At 30.0% G+C, this 11,764-nt stretch overlaps 1 long non-coding RNA gene across 1 annotated transcript; it reads left to right on the top strand.

The window, feature by feature from the left end:
* The first annotated feature begins 5,907 nt into the window (after window positions 1–5,907).
* Window positions 5,908–8,802, top strand: LOC133192271 (uncharacterized). Its single transcript, XR_009721796.1, has 3 exons — window positions 5,908–6,094; window positions 7,842–7,924; window positions 8,566–8,802. It is a non-coding gene; the product is annotated as an uncharacterized LOC133192271 (long non-coding RNA).
* The last annotated feature ends 2,962 nt before the right edge of the window (window positions 8,803–11,764 follow it).

The following is an 11,764-nucleotide window of genomic DNA, read 5'->3' as shown; positions in this document are numbered from 1 at the left end:
GATTCGTCTCGACTATGTGGATTCACTCCGGGCGTTTCGTTTCATTCTAAATAAAGTATTCAATTGTTCTATAACGACTATATTTTTCTACTTTAAATGAATGTTGAATTATTTTTAATCATGGTCGCGTTTTCACTCGGAGAGCGTTATCAAATAAAAGTACTCAGCCAAGTGAATTTGCATGAAATAAAAGGAGAAAACTTGTAGTCCACTCAGGTTTCACAAATGAATTTAGGGGTCAAATAAATTCATATGTTATATGCATGCAGGTATCTGACTTTAAAAACTTAATTTCTATTTTTGAATAGTAATTATGACTGTATTTATAAGGCAGATAAAGCTCTCCCTTTTCGAATAATTTATTTAAATTTTAAAACCTGGTCTTGAGTAGAAAAAAAAGTCTCCCATTGGTCATTTTCTTAATGTTTCAAAAAATATACACAAATTCATTTATTAGGTTTGATTTACTAAGTGAATGCTATGACAAAAAAATCTATTCCAAACTGGCTAAATTTCATTGAAAAGTACAAAAAGTTATGGTAATTTAATTAAGTGAACACACCAATTCCTATCGATGGAGTATACCATGATGATGGATTCTCCCTATGAAAATTTCAGTCCTCTTACAATTTATCAATTGACATTTAGAAAGTACATGCTATTGCAAGCAAAATAATATCAAATTGGCAAAATTTCATTGAGAAATAAAAAAGTTATGGCCATTCAAGCAAACACACCGGTACGATTGACAGAGTATAATATGATGATGGATTCTCCCTATGAAAATTTCAGTCCTTTTACAATTTATCATTTGACATTTAGAAAGTACATGCTATTGCAAGCAAAATAATATCAAATTGGCAAAATTTCATTCAGAAATAAAAAAGTTATGGCCATTCAAGAGAACACACCAGTACGATTGACAGAGTATAATATGATGATGGATTCTCCCTATGAAAATTTCAGTCCTTTTACAATTTATCATTTTATATTTAGTCTAGAAAGTACATGCTATTGCAAGCAAAATAATATCAAACTGGCAAAATTTCATTGGGAAATAAAAAAGTTATGGCCATTCAAGAGAACACACCAGTACGATTGACAGAGTATAATATGATGATGGATTCTCCCTATGAAAATGTCAGTCCTTTTACAATTTATCATTTGACATTTAGAAAGTACATGCTATTGCAAGCAAAATAATATCAAATTGGCAAAATTTCATTGAGAAATAAAAAAGTTATGGCCATTCAAGAGAACACACCATACTAGTATGATTAACGAGTAATATATGACATGATGATGGATTCTCCGTATGAAAATTTTAGTCCTCTTATAATTTATCACTTTACATGTAGAAAGTACATGCTATTGCAAGCAAAATAATTCCAAATTGGCAAAATTTCATTGAGAAATAAAAAAGTTATGGCCATTCATTAGAACACACCAGACTAGTACGATTAACGGAGTAATATGACATGATGATGGATTCTCCCTATGAAAATTTCAGTCCTCTTACAATTTATCAATTGACATTTAGAAAGTACATGCTATTGCAAGCAAAATAATATCAAATTGGCAAAATTTCATTCAGAAATAAAAAAAGTTATGGCCATTCAAGAGAACACACCAGTACGATTGACAGAGTATAATATGATGATGGATTCTCCCTATGAAAATTTCAGTCCTCTTACAATTTATCAATTGACATTTAGAAAGTACATGCTATTGCAAGGAAAATAATATCAAATTGGCAAAATTTCATTGAGAAATAAAAAAGTTATGGCCATTCAAGAGAACACACCAGTACGATTGACAGAGTATAATATGATGATGGATTCTCCCTATGAAAATTTCAATCCTCTTACAATTTATCATTTTACATTTAGAAAGTACATGCTATTGCAAGCAAAATAATATCAAATTGGCAAAATTTCATTGAGAAATAAAAAAGTTATGACCATTCAAGAGAACACAACAGTACGATTGACAGAGTATAATATGATGATGGATTCTCCCTATGAAAATTTCAGTCCTCTTACAATTTATCATTTTACATTTAGAAAGTACATGCTATTGCAAGCAAAATAATATCAAACTGGCAAAATTTCATTCAGAAATAAAAAAGTTATGGCCATTCAAGAGAACACACCAGTACGATTGACGGAGTATAATATGATGATGGATTCTCCCTATGAAAATTTCAGTCCTTTTACAATTTATCACTTTACATTTAGAAAGTACATGCTATTGCAAGCAAAATAATATCAAATTGGCAAAATTTCATTCAGAAATAAAAAAAGTTATATATAGCCATTTAAGAGAACACACCAGTATGATTAGGTGAGTTTAATTAACATGGCAAATGTTCCCTATGAAAATTGAAGTCTTAATTTTTACAATATCAGAATTTCTACTCTTTTCTATATCAGTATAACTTTAAATTTTGGGTCATTTTTAAATTTAAAGGATTGTAATTATATTGATAATTTTTTCAAGGAATGAATCAAAGAGCTGAGATGTATACCTATATAGTTTTTCTTCATACAAAAACTTACGATGAAATATGGCACAGTTAGATATTCTTCATTTAATTTATACACTTATTATTATCATTAAATTTCCCAAACAATTAGTTATGAAATGAAAAATACAATTTCTGGTAAATTGAGTCTAAATTCTGTAAGTGATTGTAATCTGCACCATAAAAGACAGTACTGAATGCATTGTAATAGGAAAGGTCATATTATATGTATGCATATATATAAATTGGTAAAATTAAATTGAAATGTTAGAAAAGTATATTTTATGAATATATATTTTTAATCTGTTAAATAAGAAAAAAATAAAATGCTGAATAAATGATGGTTTTTTAATTAAGAAAATGAGTTGCAACAGATCTTTGAATGAGCAAACCATGAAGCCTCATGTGTACATTCAAATACATGTATTTTGAATTTTTTTTTTTTTTTTTTTTTTTTTTTTTTTTTTTTTGAAACAGATACCAATAACTGTTTTCATGTGATAATAGCACTAACAACATAATTAGTCAAACATGTTGTTACCTAAACTTAATTAACAAGGTTAACTATATTTACTAATTATTAGCCATTGTCATCTTCATTGTTTTGCAGTAAAAAAAAACTATAACTATACATATTTTTGTATGTCCATTAATCAACACTTTAAAATGTTGTTGTTTTTTCTTGGAAAATGTTTTAAAATGATTTTTAGAGTAGGTACTCCAAAACAAAGTATATACACAAATTGATAAACAGGAAATGGCTCGAGTCATCATCAGTCGGTGTGGAGATGAATTGTTGAATATATGTGTATATCACTGTTTACATTGAAGTTCTGGGGAAAAAAAAAAGGTGTGAGAATATTCCCTTCAGGCTAAATTTTACAATATATTTTCAAAGGTGTGAAATTGGAATCCATTCAATGATTTCAATCTGATCACTCTTTTACAACATTATATAAGATTTTCCAGAATCAATAAATTACTCTAGATCTCTTGAAAATTCTTCAGCAAATCAAAGATACTGAAATACAATCAAGCCTTTGGAAGCAATTTCAGTACTCTTTTGAGATGGGGTGGGGTACATGTAAGGAGGTGGGCTCAACTGATGAAGAATTTATAGAAGCATACAACTTTTATAATTTTGTTGCATAATACTCGTAGCGTAAAAGAGACGTCTGCATATGGGGGCAACATTTCTTCTGCTTGATTTTTTAAAAATTGTTTTAATTTTATTTTTTGTTTTACTGAATAACGATAAAATGTGTGAATCGTTAGCTTTCCACTCTTACTCTGTATTTGGTGTTGATGTGCAGTGCTAAGTTTGTACAATCTCGTAAGATTTCAATACATGTATATAAAAAAAAAACCTGAAATAGACTTGAAATTAAACAACAGTGGCCTTATCGGCAGACATATGGCTGCAATTAGCCCTTTGTTTTATTTCACAAGTCCTGCATCTAGAATCTGAAATGTACTGTTTGTACACTTTGAATACAAGATTATTGATAGGAAAGTTAAGTACATGTGTATACTTTTCACACGGAATTTACATTTGGTACATCATTAACTTTCGAATATCAAATAATATATTTTTATTCATTTTTACTATTTACAATTTAATCAGTTTGGTCTTCCAAGAAAGATATTTTTACATGCGAATGTGATCTACAGGATAACATTAAAACAAGGTGATTGAAGTTATATAGTAGAATGACATATTATCTTCTTTATATACCAACAGTCCTAAGGGGACCGCTTTGATTATTTACTATAATTTAAATCAAGGATCTATAAATTGTCATTTTTTTCTACTAAACTTTAAAAAAAATTCCTTTTCGTCCAAAGTTTCTTAAAATAAAAGTTACATTGGCTATTATTGTTTAGATGAAAAAAATAAATCACGTAAACGTAAAGACCATAAGTATTTAAAATCTATAACTTACATTCTAGAAAGGGACATAACTCTGTAAAGAGTATCGTATTATGCTATAGTGTCCTAGATCGGACATAGATATTCTTTAAGCTACAGTTAAAGCTATAATTTTATAAATGATTTATTTTTATTTTATCGATAAAAAACAATAATAGGACATATTCATAAATGCGTCACAAGACCCACTTCGAGATATTGACTCTGCTGACTCCTAAACGCTTTAGCTTTGGACGGGACTATATATTTGGACGGGGGTGTCGATCCCAAGTTAAGCTCAATCTGATTTTTTTTTTTTTTTTTTTTTTTTTTTTTTTTTTTTGATATTTGTCATCTGAGTTTGATTTCACAGAAAAATAATCAACTTCTGTTGTATTATCTGTTTTTCTTAATCTTGCAGTAAATGTTTGAATACTAATAAAGCAACTTAAGTCTGCTGTTAAACCTACCCCCCCCCCTCCCCTTGCTAACTTCCAAGAAACCAATATCTTCACCCCAGATCTCCATAGGGTATGATACATGTATGTATATACCTAGAGGCATTTAAGAGTCTTTTGTTTTCCCCAGGTAGCAAAACTGTCACAATTTGCTTGGAACTAACAAAACATACACAAGGGATATTAACACACAGCAAGTCGATTTAACAAATGAATCTACAATAGAAATTCATGAAAAACAAACTCCATGCTTTTACTAAACCTTTGGATTAAGTCATAATTTTTTTTTCATTTTCAATTTAAAAATTAAATCCAAACAATTTTACATCGTTCATAATTGATAGCAAACAATTAATATAAAATTGCATACCCCCCCCCCCCCCCTTAAGGACAGATGATACAAACAAACGTTTGTCAAAAAATTCGAAAATATAAACTTGAATCATGTTTATGAAAGTAAAATGAATGCTCGTATAGCTTTTGATTTTTCATTCTACGTTTCACAAAAATGGGATTTGAAGTGACAAAAATTTATAGGTTACTATTGATTATCACATGAAGGATGGTTGGTGAATGATACAATTTTGAACATCATAGAAAGTTAACAATATATCAAAATGTCGTGAATTAAAAGAAGAAGAAGGGGCTTTATTGAGGCTATGTACTGACTGGACTTTTAAACTTGTACTGAATATCCCACTGACCATGCAAATAAAATTTCTTGACTTTTCAAGGGAAACATTAATTTTTATTTTAGAGATACAGAGAGACTACCCACCCGTCCACTACCCCTCCTCCTTCTTATCATGTTCTCAATGATCATGATGATGTCCCATTTATATAAAATGTTAATATTTTTGGTATTGGGCATTTTAATTACCATTATTACCCATGGCAGTATTTACAACAACAACAAAAAAAAATCTGAAAAAAAATAGGCCTGATAATTTATTTCATTTCTTTGTTTTCTCGTGAACTATGCATTGTTTAAATTAAAAAAAGATAAACCAATAAATAAAAAGAAGCAGTAATATTCTATCTATGGATTCACTTCTTAAAAATTCTGTGCAGACGGATGCATTATATTCCTAGAATTACCCAATACCAACCAAAGAAAAAAAAACGGCGACAAGATTATGAGGATATTGGAATTTCCACATGATGTTTGTAAACAAAATTATGACGAAGACCTGCTCTATTTCTGTAAGTAGATCTAGAATTATTGAATTTGTTATTTATTTCATTTAAAGCATGTTAATACATGGCTCATAGATTCTTTTTTTTTTTTTTGAAGTCTAAAAATCTATAGATCATCCTTATTCCTCGTTAACTGATGAAACAATCTTATGAATTTCTGTCACTGTAAAGTGTTTGCAGAGCTAGCAGTCGATGGGGTTATTCAGTAGTACATTATACAAGTTAACAAAGTAAATAATCGTCAGAAAATTATACACATCGGAATAGTATTCTTTCGTTCGAATTTCCTCAATGACAACGTTGTAGGCTAGTATTCGTTCGTTCGAATATTCTCAATGTGTACACTAGCTGATGATTGTACTTAAAAAATTATACTGTCATGTCTAAATTTGTCTGTAATTTGCAAGTTACAATTTATAAGTATCTTGATCACAGTCATCAGCATTACTGATTAGAAAATTAATTATCTTCTCTCAGACATGGTTAAAAGTATCCTACTACTGTAGTGTACTAGGGATTAACAAACATTGCATGTGTTGCAAGTACTATTTTTTTTTTTTTTTTTTTTTTTTTTGGTGTCAAGATAAATTTTGAGATATGGGGGGTCAGTGCTTATAGTACATGTCATGATGGACATAATTAATAACCCCCAAAACTCCTACTTATATTGTTTGGAAGTATCCAAATATCAAATTACTAATTCTCTGTTAGAAAATTGGTTGATCCTCTGAAGTTTACATAGGACATGTACCCACATGATTATTGATATAATCAATGTTTTTTTTTTTAATCTCTGAAAAACAGTCTTAAAACTTTGAGTGAAAAATCAATCTTTATACTGCTAAACTCATTTTTTATACCATGAATACATACTTAGGAATATCATTATTAAGTTATGTTCATGTTCTTTTGAGGGGAAAAAATATACATCATGTAGATGCTTATGTGTAAGTAAATTATAAAAGACAAAAATGCTAGGACTTTTTTATTTTACATATTTATTTGTAAAAATATTTTTTCTATTAATTGGAAATGAAATTAAAAAAAAGTTCTAGCTTTATTACTAATAATATGATTTTTTATTAGAATTGATAGGATATTGGATGTTTAAGAAATAAAGACCGCATTCTCGTGAATGTTGCAGGATAACGTGCAATGTTAATGTAGACATAGATTTAAATTACACAAGGACTCCCATGCCAATTTCAATAGTCCTCACCCACTGAAGTCAAACACAAAGGTAGTCGCACGAGATTTACGTGCATATTTAGCCTCCTTAGCGTCAGACACAGAGACAGGTGCGCACGAGATTTTCATGCATATTAGGCCTTCTTAGCTCCTGACCTATTGACCTGCCTAATTTACATTCCGATAGAATTATCAAGAAATCAATTCCGCTAACTTTCAAAGAGTTACCACAGAGAAAAAAAAAAACAGACATGGAAATATTATGGCATGACATCATGAAAAATTCTCAAGGGCATAAAACTACTATATACAGATACCGGTAAATGAATGCAGAACATGCACAAAGTTTCATTTATGGTATATTGATAGATAAAAATAATTTATACTTTTATACTTCGACCTCAGTAGGGGTAAATTTTAGCGTCAGTCATTTTGGCTGGATCGAGAAATTTAAGTGATCGATATTCAATTCATTTTCTAATTTTAGTGAAAAATTTAATCCATGCTTTGTTATTATACATGTAATTGGTATTGTATGATTTATTCTATTTTTTTTCTTTAACAGAAAATGAAGGTATAGTAGCTGACATATAGTGTACATGTACCACTTGAAGATTTGTCCCCCTTGTAGATACAAGAAATGCAGAGGTAATTCTTTGTGAAAATAGAGAGAATGAATAATAAAATTTTTCAAACCATACAACAAAAACTACTTTGAATAATTAGTACGCAACCAACCATTTACAATTTAATTTTGCAGTTTTATTTCTTTAACATTGAAAAAAAATCAAATTTGATATTTTTTTTAGCTCTACTGGTCAGAGACCAGAAGAGCTTATGGGATAGGAAGGTGTCCCTCGTCCATCCGTCTAGCTGTCCGTCTGTCTGTCTGTCCATGGCGTCTAGTTGTCTGTCTGTCTAGCTGTCCATCTGTTTGTAATTTTTCAAAACACTACTCCTCCTACAGTTTTATTCTGATTTCAATATAACTTAGACTGCACTAAGGTACATTTCAATGAACGGTGCTGCCATGGTTACTAAAAATAGAAATTTCTGTAAAATTCCTTTAAAATGCTACTCCACCTACAATTTTGGTATGATTTCAATATAATGTGGCACACAAGTAGACTACACTTAGATACATAATTCTATTTATTGCTGTCTGTTGCAAAGTTTCAAATCCAAGTGTTACTTTTTCTTTGTTATACATATAGACCAGGAGAGCTACAGTCTCATCAGAGACTTCTGGTTTATCCTTTTCATCACACAGGGACTTTCTTTTTTTTCAGTGTACACAGATACATACACATAAAAGGAGACATCACCTCATGATCTGTGGATCCATTGAAAACTTTAAGGACAAAACTTTTGATAATTCATTCATGTATGGAGTGTTGACTCGAATATTGAATATCTAATGAATGGAACCAGGAGAATTAATTTAAGAAGTATTATATTGTATATTACTCTTCTTATTCATCTGTCAAATTTCTTAATTAAAAATTAAACTTAAAGGCTTAAATAAGGATTTTTTTTTCATTATTTTAATTAGAACAAGTTCTTTAATTTATTTTTCTCTTATATAAACGGGCATTTAAGGTCATACGCAACGTAGTTTGCACTTTATTGGGTTCTTCTCTGGAGTTGAAGAGTTCCACTAAATGAAGGACCTGTGTGCAATATTTTTATTGTCTATATATGGATTGGTAAATCTCTTCTAAAACAATTTTGATAAAAAAAAATCTGGAATTTATGTTTTGTAATTTTTGTACATTTTTCTTTGAATAATGCAAAATTTTTCAAACTTTAATATCTTTTCAAAATTCCATGGAAATGCATGCTGATTTTTTTGTTTAAAAATATGTTATATGGTACATGTATTATAAGTTTAAATTTAGAATATCTTGAAAAATTATCAGTAGGTAAGGTATCTTGCGTATGTCCTTAAATGTAAAATGAAGGTATGTGTACCTTTATTCAATGAACTAGGGAACTCATGAAGTGTGCATATTTATATAATAGTGTTGTATTTTGCATGCACTATTCTTAAAAAGTAGTCAGGGTTTGACACATGGTGCACAAGCCGGAGGCTTTAGGTATAATGTACAGATAGTTTTAGAGAATAGTAGTTGAGTGATGGGGTCAATTGCAAGAAACTATTTTAGAAGAATTATTTTGTTTATTTTTCATCTTAAGTGTTAGCTGCAGAACTGTAGCTCTCTGAAAAAATATATATTGACAGACGGGAGAGCTACAGTGCCACCCATAGAAAAAACTGTATATTTATTGTGCACTTTTTGTGCGCTGTTTCTCGATTTATTTCTCAGTGTTTTTAAAACTGTCATCTCAAAATATTACTAAACGTGTGTTTCTAACATATTCTTTCACTGTTTCCACAATAAAACATTCCTTATAATTGTTTTTAACAGCCCTCCTGGCCCTGAAATTGAAATCATTGAAAATTTTGCCTATTTATACTGCCATTTTGGTCTTCACGAGAATTTGGTCCAACGCACTTAGTACAAGTGTAAACTACGAAAGTTATAGAGGAGTAAGGACTTTTTTGAAATGTAGCTTTTTTTTCAATTGAGGTAAGAATTTCGAAGAATTAATTCAGAACCGAGCGCACTTTTTTGTGTGCAATAAATATACAGTTTTTTCAATGGGTGGCACTGTAGCTCTCTGGTCTGTCAACATATATTTTTTCTGAGAGCTACAGTTCTGCAGCTACTTAAGTGTAAAATATTTGAAACTAAGTTTATATATATTATAGTACATTGATATTTATAACGGCGTCTGTGTTGTAATCGGTAGCGCGTCGGACTGACAATCTCGGGGTTGTGAGTTCGCTCCCAGGCGTGGGCGCAGTCAGTTTTTCTTCAGAAAATGAAGTCGTGCACTATTTCGGCATAGTATGCTTATGCTATTTAAATCCTTAGAACACTATGCAAGAATAGTAGGGTATGGGTTATGTAGAGACAAACTGACAGGAAGCATAATAATTGACAATATGCATTTATGACAAGAAAATTGAAAATCTTCCTGAAAGAAGTTGAATAAATTTAAGCCACTTAAGTACCAATCTAGTTAAAATTAGATGTTAGATCCGCTCACATAGTCACTACAGTCAGTTTAGCGAGTATGCGTGTGGATCTAACATCTTATTTAAATTACACATAGATTGCTGAGGTAAAAGTTTAATACATGTACCCAATATCATTCTGCTATATTTGCATCCGCGTGGGTATTAACAGTGAGCATTAACTAACTGTGGCCTGGACCTCTTATTTTATGTGTTATGGGGTGTCCAAAACAAGGTGCATGCTGACGTTTAACAAAGAAGAAACTTGCAATGGCCTAAGGTGACTTGGCTATTATCAGTTGAATACATGTCAATGGTGCATGGTTATTATATGTACCAAAAAATAACAAGTAAAAGATCAGCAGAGTGCTTTTATTAAAGAAGTAACAGAACTAAGGAAAACTTGTTTTCTACTGGATGATATGAAACAATGAGTAGAGTACCACCGCAAATATTTCTGGATCCATGCCCTTTCATCATGTTTATTTTTGAACGGGTTCAATGAACTGTCAAAAATTCTTGATATGTTTAGTAGGTGTAGGTAGAAAGTTTTGAAATTAGTGAAAAGGTTGTTAAATATTTTTAATGCAAACTACCAGTAAATGTGCATAATGAAGATGGTTGAATTTTTTTCAACATTATTTTCTGTTCATTTGTCAGATCGGGTTCGTTATGTGTAAAATAATTTCCAGCTGTCATTGGAACAAAACAAGGCATGATCAGGATCATACAAAGAAAATTAAAAGTAAAAATTAGGTAAATTATTACAGTTTGTGCATCTAAATAAGTTTTAAAACTCTCTTAAGAATCTCAGAGTGACTGATACGACCCAATTTCATGTGATTTTTTAATTGGAAACCTATCAGTTTAGTGCAGCAAACAGGCAAAGATCTAACAACGTGCATGGATCTGATCATGTTGTAAAGCTTGACAAATGGCACTTATGCAATAAATGAACCTAAATGATTAGGAGGAACATAAACATAAAAAGATTTGTTCTTTCTTAATTGCATTTTTTATTTTTCCCATTCAAAATTTACATACAAGGAATAAAAGAAGGTAATCTACATACAAGGGAAATTGCCTTTTTACTTAAAAAAAAAAAAAAAAAAAAAAAAAAAAAACTGAAAGTTATAGAGATAAAACCACTTTTGATTTTTTGATCTTTAATCATTGAAAAAATTAAACATTACCCCAAAATTGGTTAATTTTAAGAAATTTAAAAAAAATGGTTTAGGAAACACATAACTTAAATAAAAATAAATAATTAATAGTAGTTAAACTGTTCAATAGTTTCTTTATTTGGTTTAAAACTGTTGTTTCTTTATCCCATGGGAGAATTTTTTTCTATTTTGTAATGAATATGGGATAAATCCCACATTTATAAAGAGATGGGAGATTATCTT

Source organism: Saccostrea echinata, unplaced genomic scaffold, assembly GCF_033153115.1.
Source record: "Saccostrea echinata isolate AGI-Se365-2 ecotype Australia unplaced genomic scaffold, CSIRO_AGI_Sech_v1 ptg000025l, whole genome shotgun sequence".
Classification (NCBI taxonomy): domain Eukaryota; kingdom Metazoa; phylum Mollusca; class Bivalvia; order Ostreida; family Ostreidae; genus Saccostrea; species Saccostrea echinata.
The sequence above is the reverse complement of the archived record's forward strand: the minus strand, read 5'-3'. Positions and strand labels throughout refer to the sequence as shown.